Source organism: Thalassophryne amazonica, chromosome 23 (assembly GCF_902500255.1).
Source record: "Thalassophryne amazonica chromosome 23, fThaAma1.1, whole genome shotgun sequence".
Taxonomy (NCBI): domain Eukaryota; kingdom Metazoa; phylum Chordata; class Actinopteri; order Batrachoidiformes; family Batrachoididae; genus Thalassophryne; species Thalassophryne amazonica.
In genome coordinates, this window is record NC_047125.1 from 3,443,778 (window position 1) to 3,467,964 (window position 24,187).

At 41.9% G+C, this 24,187-nt stretch overlaps 1 protein-coding gene and 2 long non-coding RNA genes across 3 annotated transcripts in view; 1 reads left to right on the plus strand and 2 right to left on the minus strand.

Moving 5' to 3' along the window:
• Positions 1-23,401, minus strand: LOC117504928. Its single transcript, XR_004558986.1, has 3 exons — positions 23,389-23,401; positions 17,774-17,778; positions 1-146 (listed from the first exon to the last, which is right to left on the minus strand). It is a non-coding gene; the product is annotated as an uncharacterized LOC117504928 (long non-coding RNA).
• Positions 1-24,187, plus strand: part of LOC117504818 — a 3,434,143-nt gene that overhangs the window by 968,397 nt on the left and 2,441,559 nt on the right. The gene's annotated exons all lie outside the window — the stretch shown is intronic.
• The window catches only part of LOC117504873, a 241,270-nt gene that overhangs the window by 20,330 nt on the left and 196,753 nt on the right, over positions 1-24,187 (minus strand). The gene's annotated exons all lie outside the window — the stretch shown is intronic.

Sequence of the window (24,187 nt, forward strand, 5' to 3'; positions counted from 1 at the left end):
CCTGATTTTGCTGCCGACTGTCTCACAAAGCCGACAAACAACTTGACCTCATGATGACTCAGTTGTTTTACCGACGACACAGCGGTCGCTCTATTTTTCAGACTGTTTCCTTTAATTCAGTTTCTCTGCAGGAAAATCTACAAAATCTTCTTGAAACAATCACTTTGGACATGACCTTCAGTCCATCACCTGTTCACTTCTCTCAGCTGTGACGTCTCCTCACAGCACTTTGTCCTGGTTGACCTCCAGCCTTGATAAGCTCCGCCCTCTTATCTCCAACATCCAGCTGACTGAAGCTGTCAGAAACCTGATCAGAGCAGCTGAACAGCAGCGTTGTAAATCTGGACACCCTGTTGTCCTCAGTTCATGTCCGTCTCTTCTGTCATGTTGATCTTCCAGCATTTCTGCTGCCAAATTTTCTTCATGACAGAATCAGAAACGCCGCTGATTCAGAAAAAATGTTCACCTTTAAGACACTCCTCGTTCCACCTCCACCATCGACCTCTGACCTTACAGGTACAGCAGCAGACATCATGAACCGGTTCTAGTTAATAACCAGAGCTCACCCGGGTTTATTCTCCTAATTATTTCCCTGCACTATGCAGGTGAGGAAAATGATGACACACCCCAAATAAAATTCTTTACCAACGGCTGTAAATTCTGTAAGAGTCATTTTAGTGTTTACACTATTGTGTAAATAGAGTTTTGAATGAAACCTGAAGTAGCAGCTGAAATGTTGACAGCAGTGTGTCGACTGGATCAGAGGACAGAAATTTACTGGAAATATTTTTGCTGGAAGTTGAGATTCTCCTCCAAAAATTCAATGACTGTTTAAAATTCCCTGAATACCATTTTGTGGTGTTTTTTTTCCTCTCATGCAATTTGGGAACTTGTACAACTGCTGTTGAATTTCATAGTTTTTCATGACCAAAATGTGGCATTCAAAATTCAACAGGGAAGAACAGAACTTCAAACAAAACCAAAATGAAGCAGTTTGGTGAATTTTTTCTTGTTTTCCAAACACACAATATTTGTTTTCAACAAAATTCTAAATTTTGTTAAGAAGAATTGAGAACAGTGTTTAAATAAATCAACCTAATATGAATCCAAATGAAAACTTCTGCATGAATTTCACCTTAATGAAATCCATTTTTTACTAACATTTATTATTTCATACATCAACAAGGATGAATTATGAACAGTGTTTAGAAGACTCAAATAAAACCAACAGAATTAAAAATCAGAAACTGAAAGAGAAGAAAGTGTTTGTGAATTTCACTATTTTCACCGTAAAAAAAAAAAAAAAAAAAAAAAAAATCTACAATATCCAAAACAATTCAAATGTTCAATATTGTGAGAGGAAGGATTGTAAATCAGTGTTAAGATGAAACAAACAAAAACAATCATCAAAATCCATCAAGAACTGAAGGAAACACTTTGGGAAAATTTCAGTTTTCACCCTATAAAGTCCATATTTTCCTAAAAACTTACAATTCCAACATTAATACATTATTACACTCAGAGAAACTTAAGTCATACCCGATGTCATGCTCCTTCAGGATCTTGCTGAGCGGGTCTATGATTAAACAGAATAAAAGTGGTGAGAGTCTGTCTCCCTGAAATATCCCTCTCTGAACTCGTATGTCTGGGATTGTTATTTGTCCCTCTGTGTGATTGAGGGTGATGGTGGTGTTCCACTTGTTCATTTGTGCTCTCGGGAAAGATCTTATTTCCTCATTGATGTTGTAGAGTTCTAAGCACCTCATGATCCAGGAGTGTGGTACACTGTCAAATGCCTTTTTGTAGTCAATCCAAGCCATGCTGAGGTTCCTCCTCCTTTTTTTTGCAGTCCTCCAGGATAGATTTGTCTGTCAGTAACTGGTCTTTAGCTCCTAATCTTCTTCTGGAAAAACCTCTCTGTTCATTTTCCAGGTAGCCACCAGTGTCAAGATGTTCATAAATGTCATCATCTATGATTCCTGTCAGCCATTTGTACGTTGTTGTTAGGCAGCAGATGGGTCTGTATTTGTTGGGAAGCTGTGTTTCTTTGGTCTTTGGAAGTAGGCTTGTGTTCCCTGTCGTTAGCCAGTCTGGTGTGTCCTCTTCTCCGTTCAATATTTTTGTGAAAGCCACAGCATAATGTTGGTGTAATGCTGTCAGTCTTTTCAGCCAATAATTTGGGATTTTGTCGATGCCAGGTGCCTTGAAGTTACTGTATTCACTCATTTTCTTTCTGATTTCCTCTTCAGTGATTACAATTGCTGGCATTTGTTGTTTGTCTGTTTTTCTGTTTTATTTTTTCAATCCACTCAGCCTCTTGGTGTTGTTTTGGGTCTTCAAAGAGTGGTCTCCAGAATTTTTCAATTTCTTCTCTCAGGTGGTTGTTGTACTTCTATTGAGTCATTTGGCAACTTCCTGTACACTACTCTGGTTTTTTTTTTTTTTTTTTTGCAAATTGCTTATCTGTTTTGCTTGTATTTTCTTGTCTTTGTTCCTAATCTGTGCTGCAAAATCTTTCACTCAGGCTTGATGTTCAGCCTCCCACCCAGCTGTTTATCTTCAACATTGTATTTTCTTTTAATGCAATTTACTTTAAGGAGATTCCTTTGGTGGTTTTAACCTCCCAAAAAATGTTATTTGGGAGATCTCTGCTCTTATGCAGCTGTTTTTTTTTTTTTTTATTTCTTTTTCCATTGTGGCACAGTATTCGTTTTCTTAATTGTGGTTCCGTTTCTCTCCAAATCCTGTGGGGCTAATTTACTTTGTATGTACCATGCTGCGCCATAATTTACAGCGTTTAAATCTGTCAATGTGGTTCCTTCTTGGACAAGTTAACCAGTCCCAGGTTAACTTTATGCAGGATAGTATGAATTTTTTTTTTTTTTTAATTCTCCTTTAATTTAGTCAGTTTTGGATGCTCTTTCATGTCCATTTTTCTTGTTTCTTCAATCTTATTTGCCAATTCCTCTTCTAGTTCCTACTGTTCTGGGTGCACCTGTATATTGTTTTGTAGATGAGCTGGTGAATGGCTCATTTTTGGCGGGGGCAGTGAATAACTATGAATTATTATGTGTTTGTTCAGAGTGCCCTTCTGTTTCTGTCTTTTATTCTGATCAAAACAGCTAAATGGTGTATCTGGTATAATTATCATGTGTTTTTTCAGGTGGCCCTTTCGTCCAAATCTTTTACCACACTCAGACAAATGCTTTTTGCCTTTTGTTTTTTCATTTATCTTTGATGTTTTTTAAGAGAATGCAATGGGCCCCAAACCTGGGGTCTAAAGTTGCACCCTTGGCTCTGTACTTATCCTAACCAGAGCTGGCATTGTATCCGAGGGCTCTCTTCAAGATGGCGATCGTACCCTTAATTGCAGACAACTGCACCTCATGTGCACTTGGGTGACCGGGGATTGCCTCAAGGTACTTCTTCAGGTTCTTCATCAGGCCTGTTGCTCCCACCACAACTGGGATGATATCGATGTCTTTCAATGACCATGTTGTTTGTAGGTCATTTTTCAGGTCTTGGTATTTCGAGATCTTTCCCCTTTCCGCTCGATTCAGGCCATAGTCATTGGGGACTGTCACAACGATGATTTTGGCTTTTTTCTCTTGCTTGTTCCAGATGACAATATCAGGTTTGATTGCACCTCCTTCAATGTGTCTTCCTGCTAGGATCTCTTTGTCGTAGAAGACAGTTACTTTTCCGTTGGATGAGACTGGTGCTGGCTCGTGCTCCCAAACATGTTCTTTGACTTCCATTTTCAGTTCCTTGCATACCTTCCAGTGGAGATATTGACAGATCTTGTGTCTTTTTGCCTTTGGTTTTTCATTTATCTTTGATGTCTTTTTAGTAGAATGCAATGGGCCCCAAACCTGGGGTCTAAAGTTGCACCCTAGGCTCTATAGTTATCCTAACCAGATCTGGCATTTGCCCTGTATGAATAATCATGTGTGTTTTCATGTGGCTGTTTAGTCCAAACCTTTTACCACACTCAGAACAGACAAATGCTTTTCGCCTTTTTTTTTTTTTCATTTGCCTTGAATTTCCTTCTACAAGAGTGCAGTGGGCCACAGACCCGGGGTCTAAAGCTGCACCCTTAACATTACTGGCTTTGAATCCGAGGGCTCTCCTCAAGATGGTGACCCTTCCTCTTCTCAAATACTGCTTTTGATCTCCTGCCCCACTTCTCAAGTTTGAGTAGGCGAAGCAGTGAGATCTCTCTATGAAATATCATGTGTGTTGTCAGGTCGCCCTTTCGTCCAAACCTTTGACCACACTCAGAACAGACAAATGCTTTTTGTCCTGTATGAATTATCATGTGTGTTTTCAGGTTGCCCTTTTGTCCAAATCTTTGACCACACTCAGAACAGTAAAATGTTTTTTGTCCTGTCTGAATTCTAATGTCTTTGTTCAGAGTGCCCTTCTGTTTCTGTCCTTTATTCCCATCAGAACAGCTAAATGGTTTTCTTCTTGCTTGCCTCTCCATTTGTTGCTCTGAGTTGTTCATGTGACCAGATGCTTTTCCATATTTAGAGCCTTTAAATTGTTTCTCATCAGTGTTGCCTGAACAAACAATATTGGTATTTTTCCGACAGTTAAAATGTGACTGAAGTTTTCTGGTCTGTTTCCAGTCATCAGTCTCAGTTCCAGAACTGTCTGAACTCCTGGCACTGGTATCTGGTTGTAAAAAACTGTTTGGACCCGAGTTGCTGGCTGGTTGTGGTCCTCCATCGTCCTCTCCATCAGCTTCTGCTGTCAGTGTTCTGCGTACAGATGAGCTGCTGGCTACAGGCTCAGCCTCTGTGCTCTCATCACTTTGGCTTTGATGAAGCTGTGATGACTCTGGTTTTTCATCATCATTTTCACTCTTCACAGGGACGGCAGTGAAACCAAACTTGGTGAGATCTGCCTCCTCCAGCTGCTGAAGCTGCTCTCCCTGCTGACCTATCCACAGCTTCTCTTCTTCTTTAATGTCCTCCTGGTCAACACTCAGATTCCATTCCTGGTGTTCAGGGAGAGTTTCTTCTTTAATCACCAACAACGGCTGCATGTCTGCAGAGAAACAATACAATTAATTTAACAATAAATGTTAGAACAACACTCACTAAAATAAAGTATCACTGGTGAGTTTGACCTGATGACAGTAAGTTATTGCACTGATGGAACTGATAAAGTGGAAATGTACATCAGCATTTGTTTTAAATTTCACAAATTGTAATTCACATCCTTGTCTTCCACAACTGACTATTGCACTGTTTTATTTTCTGGATTGCTATAAAATAGTGTAGGATGTCTACAGATGGGACAGAATTACTGTTGCTCAAGTTTTAATGAAAACCAGGAGGTTTGATCTCAGACATTCTGGCTTCCCTTCACCGACTCAAGCACTAGATTTCAAGATTTTGTTAGACATTTGAGGCTCTAAACCAGAGGTCTCAAACAGTCTTCTGAGATCTTCTCACTCAAAGTGATGTTAATCACTTTGAGCAGGTGAAATCAGTTAATCAGTGAAATCACCTGCTGGAGTGAGTGGTTGCACAGAAAGCCTGGACCCTCTCGGCCCTTTCTGGAACCAGTTTGAGACCTCTGCTCTAAACGGTCATGAACTCAACTATCTTGCTGAACTTGTTCAGCCTTATGTGCCTCCTCGTGCACTGTGGTCCTTGGATGCAGACTTGCTCTGTGTTTCAAGGGTTAAAAAGAAGTCAGCAGGCTTCAGAGCCTTTTTTTGCTGTGGTCGTATCAACATCAACAGCGGGCGCCGTTCTTCCCCGACGCCTTGCTCTCTGCCTCCGATGCACTTACCGAGTGCATGGGCTCGGTAAATGCCACAGCAGGTGACTCACACCCCTGTGTCTGCTGTGCAGCCGCAGACACGGCTCTGTCTACTGAATGGAGCTGCAGCCAACTTGGCACAAGTCCAGAGACTACGCTCACTGTTTTGATGCGGAGCAGCCGGTGACATCTGTTGCTTTCAAGGACAGACTTCTTGCGGCAAAATCCGCAGCGCCGCACATCTCGGTAATCCGAGCGGCAGAGCTTTGTGGCCGCTGAGAGAGGTTTATATCTTTTTAATGACTTGGATTCTTTGCGGGTCTCGCCTTCATACCCCACGACGGTAACACCGGAGGTGAGACAGTAGATTTTCAATGCGACACCACTCAATTAAACGGGCGTATCAAGCACAAATAAAAGAAATGTGTACTCACCAAGCATACCGCAAGACAATATTAAGTTTAAAAAAAAATTAGATCCTTCCATATAAGACAAGAAAAAGAAGAAAAAGGTGCAGATGCAAACTGACGTAAATCCACAAATTACAGTTGGCGCGTGCAATGCATGCTATGGTGGGATAGGGTCTTCTCCCTGACATCTCGGCAGCGTCCCGGATGTGATGACAGTTCTGCGGAGGGCTAAATTTTAAAATGAAGATTTCTCAGTTGAATGACAGATCTGGGCTTGCAGATTTACTTTACTACATTCAGAAGGATGATATGTGCAAATATAAGTCATTTTTTGGTCCAAAGATCTGACTGCATTTATTTCAATGCAGGTCTACTTTAACAAAGACTGTTTCTGGGACCAGACCTCCATCACAGCCTCTCTTTCTCTTTTTCAAACACATACATTTGTTGTGTCTGAAAACACGTGTTGCCTTTAATTCTGATGTGTGCCATTATTACAGTAAACAAGTAATAATTGTGGACTAAGTGCTGTCTGAGGTAACTGGAGTGTAAACATAATTTCTCCACTGTGAGATCAATAAAGTATATCTAATCTAACATTTCTGCACACTTTCACATTTACACTATTCAGGGTGACATGTCACATCTGGTCACAAAACTGGCTATTAATAGTATGAAGTTACCAAGGAAAAGTTCCCCAGTTTGGGTTGTTGATGGGAGCTGTAGAAAATAATGGATATTATTTATTGAAGTCATGTTGATCTGAATTAATATTGCAGTGATGAATAAATTCTGTGAGTAAAGATAATTATTCTTGGTTTGCTTATAACCAGAGCTGCTCTTACTCGAGTACAACAGGTTATTGATGTTCACCTTTTACTGACAAGCATTGGATCAAAATAAACCAAACCTCTACATGCCAGAATACACAAATCACTGCCACCAGAATCCTTTCAGTTACCTTTGTTCATTTCTAAATTCAAAGTCCCTGCTGATCTTGGACAAAGGGAGATGAAACATTGAGGATGGTGACATCACTTTCCTTCAGTAAGAAATTATCCAGAGATTTTACATGCATCTTTCATCAAAATCCTCCTCATCCTGTTGTGTAAATATTGACAGACTCTCTGGAGGAATACCAGAGGAGTAAAATATTTGACTGTTACAATAACACATTATAAAGTATCAGTAACACAAACAAAGCTGAGTGAACAAACCTGTTCTGTAGGAGAGATTTGGAGGATTAAAAACAGCATCCAGCCCTTTACCTCTTTTGTTCTCTTATTTTAAATGACACATTTCTTCTTCCTGGTCTGTGATCGTTCCCTCATCAGCAGGTGTTTGCTGTAGTTTCAACGTGTCCCTCAGCTGCTGGACTTCAGACATGTTTGTAGAAAGACTTTAAAACACACAAAAGAAAGAGAGTCAACGACCAAGTGGAGTAAAGACTAAAAACAGGCCGATTTAATCATCTGCTGCTGCTCTGCTGCCCAGGCTGACCAATCACAAGTGTGAGACAACACCGAAATGTCCCTGTGCTGGGACAGACGTTCTAAAGCAGGAGACACCAACCCTGTTCCCAGACATGAAAGTTTTCCTAAAGTTCCGGTCACACAGCACTAAGGAAGGACAACAAAGTCCAAACGAAAGTCCCAAATCTGGACTTTCGTTGGCATTTAACCTTCGCTCAGCTTCATTCCTGCAGCTGGCACTTCGTCAGAGTTTTTAAACTCATAAAATTTGAATGAACGCTGCCAACAACCGTATTTTGTTTTGCTGTCGTTTTGTCAATTTCTTATTGTATGTTTAGTTTTTGTAACATTAGCATTTTGTTCGACTTTGTTAATCGTCATTCGACCTCACACGTCCGACGTATTGAACGAACACAACAACATCTGAATTAATCAATAACAAACTGAACGAAACATTCTTGTAAAGCAACGTTTTCATACAGTAACAACAGCGTTAAGAATGTTTTATCAACTATGTACGCACGTTTCAAACATTTGTAGCTAACCTGCATGTGCACGCAGCCTTCGTCTGACACGGACAGTTCCCCGTTACTAGTGCCATGGACGGTGATGAGCCCCATCATGGGGACGAGCCAGTGCGCCTTATCAACGAGTGCGAGATAGCTGTTCTTGAGGCCAAAGTTGACGACAACAAGTTAGGACATGCCCAGCTCTCCACAATTTCTCTGATACTTACTGGACTGGTAAGCATTGAAAGCCGAGATAGGCATGTCCCAACTTGTCCCATGACACGCCGAAACGGAGGTGTTCTTTGTCTCGCTAAAACAGCGAATCGGTCGTTACGCGCGGCTTTCCATGACAAAATCTCTTGTTAAAAATTTTCCTACCGCCCGATCGCGTTAGAACGCATAAACCGTGAACCCATGCAGTTCAGCATGCTTCCATCAGGTGGAGCCTTGATCTTTAGACTGGATATCTAGCCCTAGACTCTGTTGGTGGACCTAACCCTGAGACTCTGTTGCTGGCCCTCAGACCACTTTTTTGGAACTTGGTCCAAACTCGTTCCTGATTAGCTGGGACACGCCCCCAGACCCTAAGCCACGCCCCCTGGACTTGATTTCTGCCTCTGACACCACTTTTTCTCAACTTGGTCCAAACTCAATTCTGATTGTCTGGGACACGCCCCCAGACCCTAGGCCACGCCCCACACCCATTATTTTGGCCATTACAGTATAGACTTGATATCTGGTCCTGGACCTTGTTGCTGGCCCCAGACCTTGTTGCACTCGAAATGTCATACTATGGTATGACGGGCCTTTGACCATTTCATACAGGTTGATTTTCACACGGAAAAAAAAATGTTTCGTCGTACGGCTTCACGGACAACTCGGGCACGTTCGGCACCCTCGATTTAGGGGGGGTAGACAAACTTTGGAGCCGCAAGGACTTTCGGCTGATTTTTCAGCAATATTTTTACATTAGGATGTGACCTCTCGGCCTTTTCTCATATCTCAGGACAGGAAAGTGCTAGAGACTCAGTTCCAAGTCAGGCACGCTCAGCGCCCTCGATTTAGTGGGGGTAGGCCAGATTCCAAGGCAAAATCACCTTTTCCTCATTTTCGCTCAACGCTTTGCACTATTTTCATAAAGGCCTTTTGACGTGTGCGTTTTGGGCCGCTACTCCGCACAGGAAGGTCGTACAGACATCATACGACTATCCACGGATTTGTCTCGACGAGGCCTTTCAAATGACACTGCATTTGTTATGCTTTGACATGACACAGTACGATAATGCTCCTAACCCTACATTCCAAGAATGTATGTCTTACAATGGGGGTTGTACTGCATAAAGAGTCTAATCTCCTAAACCAACATGTCTTTAGTTGTTGAAAAACCATTTCTGATGACATTCTTGTTCACCATCCCAAATATGGCCTGAAAGTGAAAAAAAAAAAAAAAAAATTTTTTTTTGCAACTTTTCGGCCTAACATGTCAGCCCAAGGTATGACGGGCCTTGGACCGTGTCATACAGGTTGATTCTCACACGAAAAAATTTTTTCTCTCAAAAACCCATTAAGGCACACTGATAGTGCGTGCAAACACATCTACATATGTGTCTGACCAGAGAAAGTGCACATGACGGTCTCGTATCCACAGAGCCATCAGCTTAGAAATGATTTGGCGTTTTCTGCCTCGTCGTCGCAGCTCAGAGCGCGGCACGCCGAGCGCGGCACGCCGAGCGTCCTTAAAGCTGTAGTGACAGTCCTTATTCTCTGTGAAGCCCGTAGAATTTTCACCGAAAGCCAGATAAATTTTTAAAATGGTTTCCAGGTGTAACCAGGAAACCAGGTTTCTGTAAGGCAGAATAAATCAATATGTTGATCAATTATTATATCATTTACTAACAGGGACTTAGAAGAGAGAGACCTAATGTTTAATAAACCACATTTAAATGTTTTAGTCTGTGGTGCAGTTGAAGGTGCTATATTATTTTTTCTTTTTGAATTTTTATACTTAGATTTTTACTGGTTGTTGGTGGTCTGGGAGCAGGCACCGTCTCTACGGGGATGGGGTATTGGGGGGATAGCAGGGGGAGAGAAGCTGCAGAGAGGTGTGTAAGACTACAACTCTGCTTCCTGGTCCCAACCCTGGATAGTCACGGTTTCGAGGGTTTAAGAAAATTGGCCAGATTTCTAGAAATGAGAGCTGCTCCATCCAAAGTGGGATGGATGCTGTCTCTCCTAACAAGACCAGGTTTTCCCCAGAAACTTTGGCAATTGTCTATGAAGCCCACCTCATGAGATGGTGGTCAAGACCATGGATTCAGTGCCGAAGACAGTTTGGTCTGTATGACCAACTCATGGTTAAACTGAGGGCCAATATCCACAGTCAATCCGTAACTTTATGCGAATGCCGGCCGAGATGCATGACGAGCTTCTCAGGAGAGCTGGTCCACATATCACAAAGCAGGGGACGTGTTACTGAGCGGCTCTGGATCCAGGCCTGAAGCTGGCACTGACTCCATCATTTGCCTTCTGGAACCAAGTATCACAGTATGCAGTATGGAGGGTGCATTCCTCACAACACAACTGCTGTTGCTGTCCGAGAAGCGTGTAAAGCCACCTGTAAAGAGCTCATGGATGAATGTTTGACACCTCCAACTACACCTCTACAGTGGCTGGCTATTGACGAGGGTTTCTTCAGGAAATGGCAATTTCTGATCTGTTGTGGTGCCCTTGAGGACAAGCATACTGCTTGTGTCCTCCTGGTACAGGAAGCATGTGCCGCAATTATAAATGATTCTTTAGTGTTGTTCTCCTTGCCTTGGTTGATTCAGACTCCAAGTTCATCTAGGCAGACATCAGTGGTAGGTAGAGATAAAAATCAATTAAAAATTTTAATTAAATAATTTAATTGAAGATGGCACAATAGGCCTTCCTGACCCACGGCCACTCCCACATGACACAGAAGCCGTACCATTCTCTTGGGTTGGAGATGATGCCTTTGCTTTGTATCCTATTCTGATGAAACCATACGCTCATCACCACCTCACAGACTAAGAACAGAGCTTCAATTACAGACTGCCATGTGCAAGAAGAGGGTAAAAAATGCACTTGGAATGCTAGCAAATTGGTTCCAGGATCTCCTGGCGACAATGCACCACAGTCCGAGGACTGTGTGACTCTTGTCCAAACCTGTATGGTGCTCCATAATCTTATGCGGAATAGATGCCCCGACCTCCAGAATAACATCATTGATCTTGAAGATATCCCCACTTGGCAGTTGGTGCCTGGAGCGTGGAGGCAAGGGAACAATCTGCAGGATATAAAAATCCATAGAGGGCACAATACTGCAAATAACCCCGGCAAGATCCAAAGGAACTTACTGAAGTATTGGTGCAATTCCGAGGCGGGTGCAGTGCCATGGCAGAGAGAAATGTGCTACATTTGAACATTGTGTATAATTATATGCACATTGTAAGTTGGAAGTCTCATGTTTAAATTTGTTCATTTGTCAAAACTGATTTGTTAGAAGACATGAAAATTTATTATGTTCTAAATAATAAAACTGTTAAACAATCTTTAAATTTTCTTCTGTCTTTACTTAACAACATATAAAAATTATTGTAACTTATGTGTAATAGGACTGAAAAATACTTATTTTTAATGCGATTGAAAATTATTCTAAGTTGTGTTTACCAGGACAGGAGCGGCTGCAGTCCTCGGACAGGCAGGACAGTGTGTCGTGGCTTTGTGTGGTGGTGAGGTGGTTGCTGTTGGAACTTCTGTTGTTGCTTGACCCAATCCTCTTCAGCTCCATTTTCATATTTTGTCAACACCCGGCAGATTTCATCCTTTGCTTTTCTGTAGCTCCATTCAGACATGGTGTTTAAGGAGTCCCGGACATAGGATGCGAAGGCGTTCCTAGCTGTGCTGGGGTGCTGCTCTTTACACTTTTGCAGTTCTTCCATGTGGGCCCGACTCTCCTCTGCTCGTTCCTGCATTAGCAGTAACATTCGGTCCATCTTGCCTTCTTTGATACTTTGCCTTCTTGGACCAGTTGAAGTGGAAGTCCTCGGTTCGCCTTCAGAGTCTACGTCCGCGGCCTCCTGTGCAGCAGCAGCTTCAGCAGCATTCAAGATACTCGAGTGCTCAAGCATAACAGCCTCCACCTGCAGAGACAAAATCAGAAACAAAGGTAAGTTTTATTGGAAGTTTAAAAAACATGTAATTAATGTAATAAATTTAGGTAATTAAAGTAATGTTTGTACTTGCACTTGGATGCCATGATGAACCATCCACCCCTTCACTGGGCATGCTCCGCCCACTTATGCTCCATCCCACTCTAAAAATTATGTCCAACAACTAAAAACATGTGCACTTAAAGGGCAACTGAATTATGGTGCTATTTGGGTGGGGGGAAAAAACAAAAAAACCAAGTTGGGTCTTAAACCTGCAGTGATTGGATGTTAAAGCACACGTCTTACGACTTAACCACCATCTATTGTTGCGCAGTATGCGACAACATTAGAATCCAAAGATGCCTCCGGAAGCAGCTGCAACAGCCACAATGAGCAAACAGAGCAGGCTCGAAACATCATCTTGGAAAACGTAGACAACCTCTCTAGGATGACCACATTTTGATTAGCAAAAACCAGGACACTCAGCCCAGCAATGAGATACTCAAATGATACTCAAGTGCTGGTCAACTTAATGGCCCAATGCAAAACAATGAAAACCAGAACACTGCCATCACTTTCTAAAAGACAACCCAGGACAGGACAATCCCTGGGAAGTCAGGACATTTGGTCACCCTAAACCTGTCAGCATCCATGAAGAAAATGGACAATCCTGTTCAAGAAGAGACCAGGAATCGGCTCAGACAAGACACGAAGGACATTGCTCAGGAGCTTGGAGCAGAAAAAAAAAAAAGAAGAAAAAAAAAAAGCTGAGCATTTACGGATCCACAAATTTTTATGAAGACATACTTTAGGGTTATTTAGGGTCTGCTCCTTTCTCTGTCCTCGACCAAAGCAGCATCAACATCTGGAGTTGGTCCCCAAGTGCAGGACTCTGTCTGCCCACTGAATTAATATTGTAGTGATGAATAAATTCTGGGGGCAAAGATAATTATTCTTCGTCTGCTCGTAACCAGAGCTGTTCTTACTCGTGTACAACAGGTTACCGATGTTGACCTTTTCGTGCCAAGTGTTGGATTAAAATAAACCAAACCTCTACTTGCCACTATCCGGTTATTAAGTGTGACGTAACGCATCATGTGATTTTCGACTTCCGGCTCCAAACATCCAAACGATCTGATCAGGCTGCACTTACACCATTGCACATGGACAACAGCATTAACATCGCAACATAAAACTCTTTGTATATTCTGCCTAAAACTCTCCTGGATATATTAACTGGGTTTTTAGACGTTGTTACTGTGTTTGTTTTATGTAAAAATGTCAGATGCTCAGGTTGTTTTCTCCGTTATTTTCAATGGGAGTTGCTGCGAGCTGTGATCGCTTCCTGTTCATGTCGTTCGGGGAGAAAGTGAAGTTTGCACTTTAATGTCCTGTTTATTGTAATAAATAATTTTTATTAACAAACAGACATGTATATTTTACCTGTGCATAATAAAATAAGTAAAAGAAAAAAAAAGTTTTATTAAGTGTTCTGACCATAGAAACAGACGAATGCGGTTAACGGAGGTGGAGGCGGAGAAGGGAGGGACGGAGGTTTGCGCACAATGTAAATATAATCTAAACTTAAACTGTAAATCCTTAAAAGGATCAAACAAACGTATCTGAATCTTGGAGGTCTTTGGAGCCGAAAACAGATTTATCACGTGATGCGTTACGTCAGCGCTTAACAACCGGATACACAAATCACTGCCACCAGAATCCTTTCAGTTACCTTTGTTCATTTCTAAATTCCAAGTCCCTGCTGATCTTGGACACAGGAAGACGAAACATCGAGGGTGGTGATGTCACTTTCCTTCAGGAATAAATTATCCAGAGATTTTACAGAATATGGAGAAATGTTACATGCACACATCATCCTGTTGCGTAAGTACGAGGTCTGTTAGAAAAGTATCTGACCTTTTTATTTTTATTTTTAAAACATGATGGATTTGAATCACGTGTGCTTGCATGAGCCAACCTTGAACCTTCGTGCGCATGCGTGAATTTTTTTCACGCCTGATGCGGGACCGTCGTGTGACTATCCGAGAAATTGCAGAAGAAGTGGACATCAGCACTTTTTCGGCACATTCCACCGTGACAGAAGATTTGGCCATGAAAAGGAGTTGCGGCGAAATTCATGTTGATGGCTTCGGCACGAAGCTTCTGACGGCGGAGCAAAAGCGCCTTTGTGTTGAAGTCTCACAGGACATGTTGTGACATGCCCACCTCTTCCACAATTTCTCGGATAGTCACACGATTGAAAAGCCACCGAAAGCCATCCGAATCTTCTAAATGGTGGAAGAGGGGGGCATCATTTTTCGGAGTCCAGCATGTCCTGTGAGACTTCAACATGAAGGCGCTTTTGCTCCGTCAGCAGCGGCACGAATTTTGCCGCCACTCCTTACTTCTTACTTACTAGACTTCTTCATCAGCATCTGTTAGCAGTTGTTTCAGCCTGTCCCTCAGCTGTTGGGCTTTAGACATGTTTGTAGAAAACCTTTAAAAGACACAAAAACAGTTATTGACAAGTGAATTGATGAATCAGTGAATTATCAGGAGGAGAACAAGTGAAGAGATTTTGTGACAACTGTAATTCATCCCGGTTCTTTATGTAATATACTGCCCCTTACAAAAAAAAAAAAAACAAACCCAAATCAATATATTCCTCAGTTTGAATTTTTTCTAAGTCACGTTGAAACCAGACCCGGGTCCCCAAAAACAGAGCCCACAGATGGACTCCATTTTGTGAAAATGGACCACGAACATGGATGACACAATATCTTTATGTGGGCGTGACAGTGGGTGGGTTTTAGTCTTACAAACCTAATCTTACTGGTTCCCCACAGACTGAGGGGAAGCTCCACCCATTGTCTTCAACCAAGTTGTTTGATACGCGATGGAACCTAATTCCTTTGTTTCTGATCAGATAAAACCAGTTCAGAAAAGCTGACATACATACTCAAGCAGACGACCAAAAACAACCATTTAAGCAGAGCAGATACCTGACATCCAACATGAAATCATAGAATAAGGAATTAACACAGATATTATCTAACACAGGGTTCTCCCCAGACAATGGAACAACGGCCTCGTGCCATTATACTGCCATCTAATGCCACTATACTGAGTGACGTCATTTCGTGATGTTTTAGCACGAAACTTGGTGGGAATCTGACGGCACACAAACCCATTTTTGGGGGAAATTACACATAAACAATGTCAGCTCTTGATTTTATCCAGTTTACATCCAGATGACACAAACCATAACAAAACACAAATGTTACACAAAGCCCGATGATCAGAAGATGATCTCTGCAGTTTTTGTTTCATCTTGATGAGGACCACAGCCTGTGTGGGGCGTTAAGTCAACTCGACTTCTTGGCATCGTTATAGATGATAAACGTGGATGGTGTGAACATACTGATCAGTGCCAAAAGAAGATTAGAAGTGGGATATATGTGCTTAACATGAGTAAGAATTCTCTTTCCACTTTAAACAAGAAAATGTTCTAGTTTAATTCATTCACATCTGCTCTATGACAGTGTGCTTTGGGGAATAGCACATAAAAAAAAATAACAAAACAAAAAAAACTTAAAGACTGTACTTTAAGAACATGACTGTGTTCTTGCTCTGGGGGTTGATAAGGTTAGACCTTATTTGTGTGAAGCACCTTGAGCCAACTTTGATGTGATTTGGTGCTATATAAATGAAAATACGAGGTCTGTGATGAAAAAAGAGGTCCTTTTTATTTTTTTCAAAAAATAAATGGATTTGATTCATATGTTTTTACGTCAGACATGCTTGAACCCTCGTGCACATGCGTGAGTTTTTTCACGCGTGTCGGTGACGTCATTTGCCTGTGGGCAGGCCTTGAGTGAGGAGTGCTCCACCCTGCCCGTCGGAATCTCTTTGTCTGAATAGCCACTGCGGACGGCGCGCGTGGCTTTATCAAAATTTTTTCTGGACCTGTGAGGGATATCCGAGTGGACACTATTCGAGAAATTAAGCTGGTTTTCGGTGAAAAGTTTAATGGCTGATGAGAGATTATGGGGCGTTTCTGTCGCTGTAAGGACTTCCCACAGAGCGGGATGTCGCGCAGCGCTTCCAGGCGCCGTCGTCGGCCTGTTTCGACCTGAAAACATTCTAATTTAAGGCTTAATTCACCCAGGACATCGTAAGAGAACAGAGAAGATTCAGAAGAGGCCGGCATGAGGACTTTATGCGGACATTCCACTGTTTAAGGACATTTTGTAATGAAAGACGTGAGCGCAAATTCGCCGAGTCGTTTGCGTGACGACTCGGCGATTCTGTGTGCGCCACGACAGGAAAAACACCTCTGTGTTGAAAACCATTTGTAAAATTCAGGCGGCTTTTGATGGCTTTCAACAAGTGAGTAACTGAGAAATTGTTTAACAGCTTGGGCATGTTCCAACTTGCCCGTTAAGGTTTCCAACGGAGGTGTTTTTCCTGTTGCGACCCCCCGCAGGAGGGTCCGGCCCGACATGCGACTCTGCCCGCACATTCTTTCATTACAAAATGTCCTTTAACAATGGAATGTCCGAATAAACTCCTCATGCCGACTTCTTCTGAAAGTTCTCTGACGACTTCCTGGGTCAACAGAGCCTGAAATGTGGAAGTTTTCAACTTGAAACGGCGAGACGCTGCCGCCTCGAAGCGCAGATCGCCGTCAGGCGTCATGGGCTGTCCTACAGACCAAAATCTCTCATCAGCCGTTAAAATTTTTACTGAAAACCAGATGAATTTATCGAATGGTGTCCACTCAGTTGTGCCTTACAGTTTTTGAAAAAAATTTTTATCAAACAAAGCAGCAGTCTCTGAGCCATTCCTAAACAATGAAAAAACGACGAGAGGGTGGGCGACTCCTCACTGAAAGACTGCCCACAGGAGAATGACGTAACCGACAGGCGTGAAAAAACTCTTGCATGCCCACGAGGGTTCAAGCATGTCTGATGTAATCACACGTGATTCAAATCCATATGGTTTTTGAAAAAAATAATAAGGTCCGTTACTTTTATCACAGACCTCGTATATTGAAATTGAAGAACATGCTCCAGTGTGCCATCATGTTGCAACTTAGTTAAAATTTCCATCAGAATCATTCAGTTTGTGATAAAAGCATAACATTTAGCACACATATTCTAAATTAATGTGTTTATTTTCAGATATGGAGACATCCTGGAGCTGACCTCTAATGAGCTGCAGGGGTCAAAATTTAAAAATTCTCCAATCATGTTGAAAACTATACCACATTATTTGTCTGATCATAAAGATTCCAAAAAGGCATAGTTTGGACTATCTATGACTGAATGTGCTGGAGTTAATTGGAAAAACAGCAAATATGGTGACAAAGGTCATTATTGCTATTACTTATATCAGCTTGGGACTCCAACGAGGGCGGGTGCATCTCTCTCCACTGTCCCTTATCTCTCTGCTTTTAACCTTCAAGTCCCTACTTCACCAGACTGTGAATTCCTCAACTCTATATTGGATTCTGGATCTATTGGACTACTATTGGATTAACCATGGAATTGATCAGCTGTTCTCTGAACGCTATTGACACCATTTTTTCTACAAGAAGGTCAGGACCAGGGGATCCTGCCTGCCCAGATGGAACGTATCCTGCGGGCTATGTCCTCGACTCCTGGAGTTCCTGGCGTGTGGCATGCTTGGCGCCTTTCTCCATTGAGGATGTCGAGGATTTATTCATTTTTGGTCTCATAGTAGCAGGGCTGGTACTTTTTGGCTTATGTGCTGCCCTGATCTACCGGAAAATTGACAAGAACCACGGGGTCCTCGCTTGTCCGTCATGATTAATGAGGTTGGCAAGGCAGTGCATTCTCAGACTGCGTTGACTCTTGAACTCCGACGCAAATTGGATGACACCTTGGAGCTGATGCGTGCCTTACCGTTGAAGCTGAAGTCTTCAGAGGCCGGTGAAAATTCTTAATTCAATATTGGGCATATTCTTAATTCATAATTGGGATTTGGCTGTGCGAGTGGAACTGTTAATAGTGTTTTTCACTGCTCGGCTGCAACACTACAGGCTATCTAGCATCAAGGTCAATTGCCCACTGTTTACCTCCAGAGGAATTTAACCAGGCTCTGGTGAGATTATTCAGCTCCATTCTTATCTCAACCCACAAGGACAATAAACTGACAGACTTACACATGGACTGAAGCATGCTCCAGTTTTCTCCTCTCACCTCTTTCCTGCCCCACCCTTCCTGTGGCTGGCCTCCGTTCTTTCCCAAGCTGGCAGGCAGCTTGAGTTGATAGTTGCAGTGGCTACCAAAACACTCACATCGCCTCAATTGGAAAACGGACCGTTTCAAGTTTAGTGCACAGAAACAATGTCAAATGGCCTGTTTATGAGTTGTCCTAATTCTGATGTGTGCCATTATTACGGTAAACAAGTAATAATTGTAGATCAATTGCTGTTTGTATGTGGAATGTGAGTGTGGAAATCTGAAATTTCCCCACTGAGGGATGAATAAAGGCTTATCTAATCTAACCTGTTAATCACAATATGAATATTCAAATACGACAAACCATTTGTCCTGTATCATAGCTACATGTAAGACGTATGCAGAAAAAAGGCATGAAAATCAGTTTAGTAATCAGAGTTACGATGGATTGTTCTAATAGACAGCAGCGGTTGATGCAGCATCTCCTCTTTATAATGTCTATGGTCAACTCATAAAACTGATAGATCACACCTGTGTTAAAGCAGGGCTCGACAATAGCACTGGTCCGATGGCCCGGCTGCCTTTTTTACATGTTCCGGGCCAGTGAAGTTCATATTTCACTGGTCCATATGGGCCAGTAAGAATTAAATTAAAATCGCTTTTGGCAAATTTATTAGTCTAACCGTGAAGAAATCTGTCAAAATACATGTAGAAACTGAACATTTTCGCTACATCATCCGCCATGTTTGTTGTGGCAGCTACGGCGCATACGTGGGGGCCGTCTTCATCTCTTTCCGTGCCACTTCGGCAATGTTCCGAACATTGCCGAAGTGCAGACGAACCTGCAGACGAACTTACTCTGCAGGAGCATCTTCTGATGTGGTGCGAATTTTGCTTCAACATCGACGCATCATTTTCGCTTACACAAGATCGATTGCAGTGAATATTATGAATTTCTTGAAACCTCCTGCCCCTGGGCAGAAACCAGGGAAGCAAAGGAAAGAACAGCTATCACCCTCAAAACAAGCACAGAAGAGGAAGGCTGCTGATGCTGAATATGAGAAGGGTGAGGAGAACTTGGCAAGTTTCCTGGAAGAAAAGATGTCCATGGCTGGAGCGTGATGAGGAGAGCGAGGTTGTCTTCTGTGAAATTTACTGGGTCAACGCAAGTTGCCAGTTAGAGTATTGTATATTTACTGGGTCAATGCGGCGACCGTCGGTTCGGCGTGGGTGTGAAAGTATGGGCCAGTGATATTTTCATCCGGGCGAGTAACTTTCAAATTCTACTGGCCCTGTAGGCCAGTGCATAAATTGCCTTATTGTCAAGCCCTGTAAAGGAATTGTCACGTATAAAAAAAAGCTGCACCAGACATAAAAATCAGTCTGGTGTAAGCAGGGATATTCCATGGAACATCAACAAATGTCAAACAATTTAAGCAAAATTATCTGAGAAAACAGAGTGAACACCCCGACTATACTAAAATACGAAATGAATGAAATGGCGCAAAATGGAGCCGAATAATCACGAAATGGGGGGTGAAAAGTAACGAAATGGAGCAGACTGACTTATTGAGGTTTCATCTCTTCAACACCAGATGGCGCACCTGCCCCAACTACATGAACTGAGCGCATCTCACAAAAACAAAAGCTAAAGAATTAAATAAAAGTAATTATTTGAAGTCAGTCTGGTTCAGTCTGCTCCATTTCGTTACATTTTACTTAAATTCGTGATTATCAGGACCCAAATACCCTAAACTTGAAAATCGTCATGACGGCGCTGAGAATGTAACAACCTGGTGCAGCGCCGTTTCCATTGTTTAAACAGAGACCTGAATACAAATGTTTAGTGGACAAACCTGCTCTGGATCAGAGAACTTCAGCCTTGAAAACAGCTTCCAGCACGTTGACTAGTTTCTTCTCTTCTTTAAATCCACTCGTTTCTTCTTGCTGCTCTGCGATCTGTTTGTTTCTACCAACTCAAATATCTCAGCATTAGCAGCAGTTAGCCGCTGTTTCAACAACCTTCTCAGCTCTTTCACCTTTTCTTCTTCTTCCGGTTTACTGTCGACCTTTGTGCTTCTGGAGCTCTTCAAAAAACATATTCGAGGATCAGAGTGAAGTTTGATCTGTTCAGAGAAGAGTTTCCAGCGTCTCCAGCTAACTACCTTTAGCCTCGCCCGCCAAAAGGAAAGTTCTTTTTCTTCTTCTTCTAATAGATTCCGGCAGGCAGTACGCCGGCGTAGCGTAATGTTGCCGCCCACAGGTAATAGTTAAATACTTTATCTTATTTTACACTGTTGAATAGACATTGGTGGAATGGAGGAACTTAATCACAGCTTTGTCCACTAAATGCGAGTAACTGCTCTCAGAAAAAAATTGACCTAAAAGAAAACACAGTCAATCCAAAGTCTGACAAATCTTTAAATAATTTCCGCCTATCACTAGAATACATAGGACAGCACATTAGGAAAGTTCTTCTTCGTTGGATTCTTCTTCTATCGAGTTTTTTGGCGTTTTGGAAACCACATGGTGCATTACTGCCACCAATTGTTGGGGTGTGGAGCATTAATGAAGTCTGATGTATGTTTTATTAATGAGGAAATGTGGTTGATAAGGGAGGGGGAGAAAAAAGGTGGAGGAAATTACACTGTACTATATTCTGTTGAATAACTCTGTTCCCTTTAAATATGATAATACGCCTCCAAGCTGGTGGTATCAGTGTAGAAAAAGAAAGTAACCCCTTGAGTGTTCAACTGTTCTGTCCTGGTGTTCTGTCATTGTCTAATAGAATTCTTCTTTGTCTGTTATGTTCTTGTCACTCCAGTAACACGTGCTCAGCCGTCTCTTCTGCTGCATCTCAAACACTGAGCGGTTTCATGTTTTCTAATGATGTTGAGAGTTTGATTTAAACCTGTGTGATCTATACGTAGTCGTGTGATTACTTCTTCTTCCCTGTGACTCCATCTGTCTCCTTGATCCAACCTGTCCCTGAATTTTATATAAAAGCCGGCCCTTAGATTCTCTGCCCCGTTGCTTTTGTCACACTTTGTTCATTTCTGTCTTGATGATCGTTTTAACTTCAGATTTAATAAGTGGAATGTTGATCTGTGTTTCTGATTTCAGAGCTGCTTTTAGATAGAACCCACATGAAACATACTGAAATATTCTGTTGTTGTAGTTTAAATCAGCTTTGAAGAATCTCATTGATCAGGTTTGGTCTGCAAACAGATTTGTCATTTGAAACGTGGATTAATGCTGCCATTGAATCTGAACAGATGACCTGGTGACAGAACTTCAGCTCCTCTACCCACCACAGTGCAAGAAAAATTTCTAGCAATTCCACAGAAAAGACAGCTTTAGCAACTTATCAAATTGGGGAATGTAAACCGCTGTGTCTGTCTTTTCTGTAACTGGATCTTTAGATCCATCTGTAAATATTTCAATCAATCAATCAATCAATTTTTTTATATAGCGCCAAATCACAACAAACAGTTGCCCCAAGGCGCTTTATATTGTAAGGCAAGGCCATACAATAATTATGTAAAACCCCAACGGTCAAAACGACCCCCTGTGAGCAAGCACTTGGCTACAGTGGGAAGGAAAAACTCCCTTTTAACAGGAAGAAACCTCCAGCAGAACCAGGCTCAGGGAGGGGCAGTCTTCTGCTGGGACTGGTTGGGGCTGAGGGAGAGAACAAGGAAAAAGACATGCTGTGGAGGGGAGCAGAGATCGATCACTAATGATTAAATGCAGAGTGGTGCATACAGAGCAAAAAGAGAAAGAAACAGTGCATCATGGGAACCCCCAGCAGTCTACGTCTATAGCAGCATAACTAAGGGATGGTTCAGGGTCACCTGATCCAGCCCTAACTATAAGCTTTAGCAAAAAGGAAAGTTTTAAGCCTAATCTTAAAAGTAGAGAGGGTGTCTGTCTCCCTGATCTGAATTGGGAGCTGGTTCCACAGGAGAGGAGCCTGAAAGCTGAAGGCTCTGCCTCCCATTCTACTCTTACAAACCCTAGGAACTACAAGTAAGCCTGCAGTCTGAGAGCGAAGCGCTCTATTGGGGTGATATGGTACTACGAGGTCCCTAAGATAAGATGGGACCTGATTATTCAAAACCTTATAAGTAAGAAGAAGAATTTTAAATTCTATTCTAGAATTAACAGGAAGCCAATGAAGAGAGGCCAATATGGGTGAGATATGCTCTCTCCTTCTAGTCCCTGTCAGTACTCTAGCTGCAGCATTTTGAATTAACTGAAGGCTTTTTAGGGAACTTTTAGGACAACCTGATAATAATGAATTAGAATAGTCCAGCCTAGAGGAAATAAATGCATGAATTAGTTTTTCAGCATCACTCAGACAAGACCTTTCTGATTTTAGAGATATTGCGTAAATGCAAAAAAGCAGTCCTACATATTTGTTTAATATGCGCTTTGAATGACATATCCTGATCAAAAATGACTCCAAGATTTCTCACAGTATTACTAGAGGTCAGGGTAATGCCATCCAGAGTAAGGATCTGGTTAGACACCATGTTTCTAAGATTTGTGGGGCCAAGTACAATAACTTCAGTTTTATCTGAGTTTAAAAGCAGGAAATTAGAGGTCATCCATGTCTTTATGTCTGTAAGACAATCCTGCAGTTTAGCTAATTGGTGTGTGTCCTCTGGCTTCATGGATAGATAAAGCTGGGTATCATCTGCGTAACAATGAAAATTTAAGCAATACCGTCTAATAATACTGCCTAAGGGAAGCATGTATAAAGTGAATAAAATTGGTCCTAGCACAGAACCTTGTGGAACTCCATAATTAACTTTAGTCTGTGAAGAAGATTCCCCATTTACATGAACAAATTGTAATCTATTAGACAAATATGATTCAAACCACTGCAGTGCAGTGCCTTTAATACCTATGGCATGCTCTAATCTCTGTAATACAATGTTATGGTCAACAGTATCAAAAGCAGCACTGAGGTCTAAGAGAACAAGCACAGAGATGAGTCCACTGTCCGAGGCCATAAGAAGATCATTTGTAACCTTCACTAATGCTGTTTCTGTACTATGATGAATTCTAAAACCTGACTGAAACTCTTCAAATAGACCATTCCTCTGCAGATGATCAGTTAGCTGTTTTACAACTACCCTTTCAAGAATTTTTGAGAGAAAAGGAAGGTTGGAGATTGGCCTATAATTAGCTAAGATAGCTGGGTCAAGTGATGGCTTTTTAAGTAATGGTTTAATTACTGCCACCTTAAAAGCCTGTGGTACATAGCCAACTAACAAAGATAGATTGATCATATTTAAGATTGAAGTATTAAATAATGGTAGGGCTTCCTTGAGCAGCCTGGTAGGAATGGGGTCTAATAAACATGTTGATGGTTTGGATGAAGTAACTAATGAAAATAACTCAGACAGAACAATCTGAGAGAAAGAGTCTAACCAAATACCGGCATCACTGAAAGCAGCCAAAGATAACGATACGTCTTTGGGATGGTTATGAGTAATTTTTTCTCTAATAGTTAAAATTTTGTTAGCAAAGAAAGTCATGAAGTCATTACTAGTTAAAGTTAATGGAATACTCAGCTCAATAGAGCTCTGACTCTTTGTCAGCCTGGCTACAGTGCTGAAAAGAAACCTGGGGTTG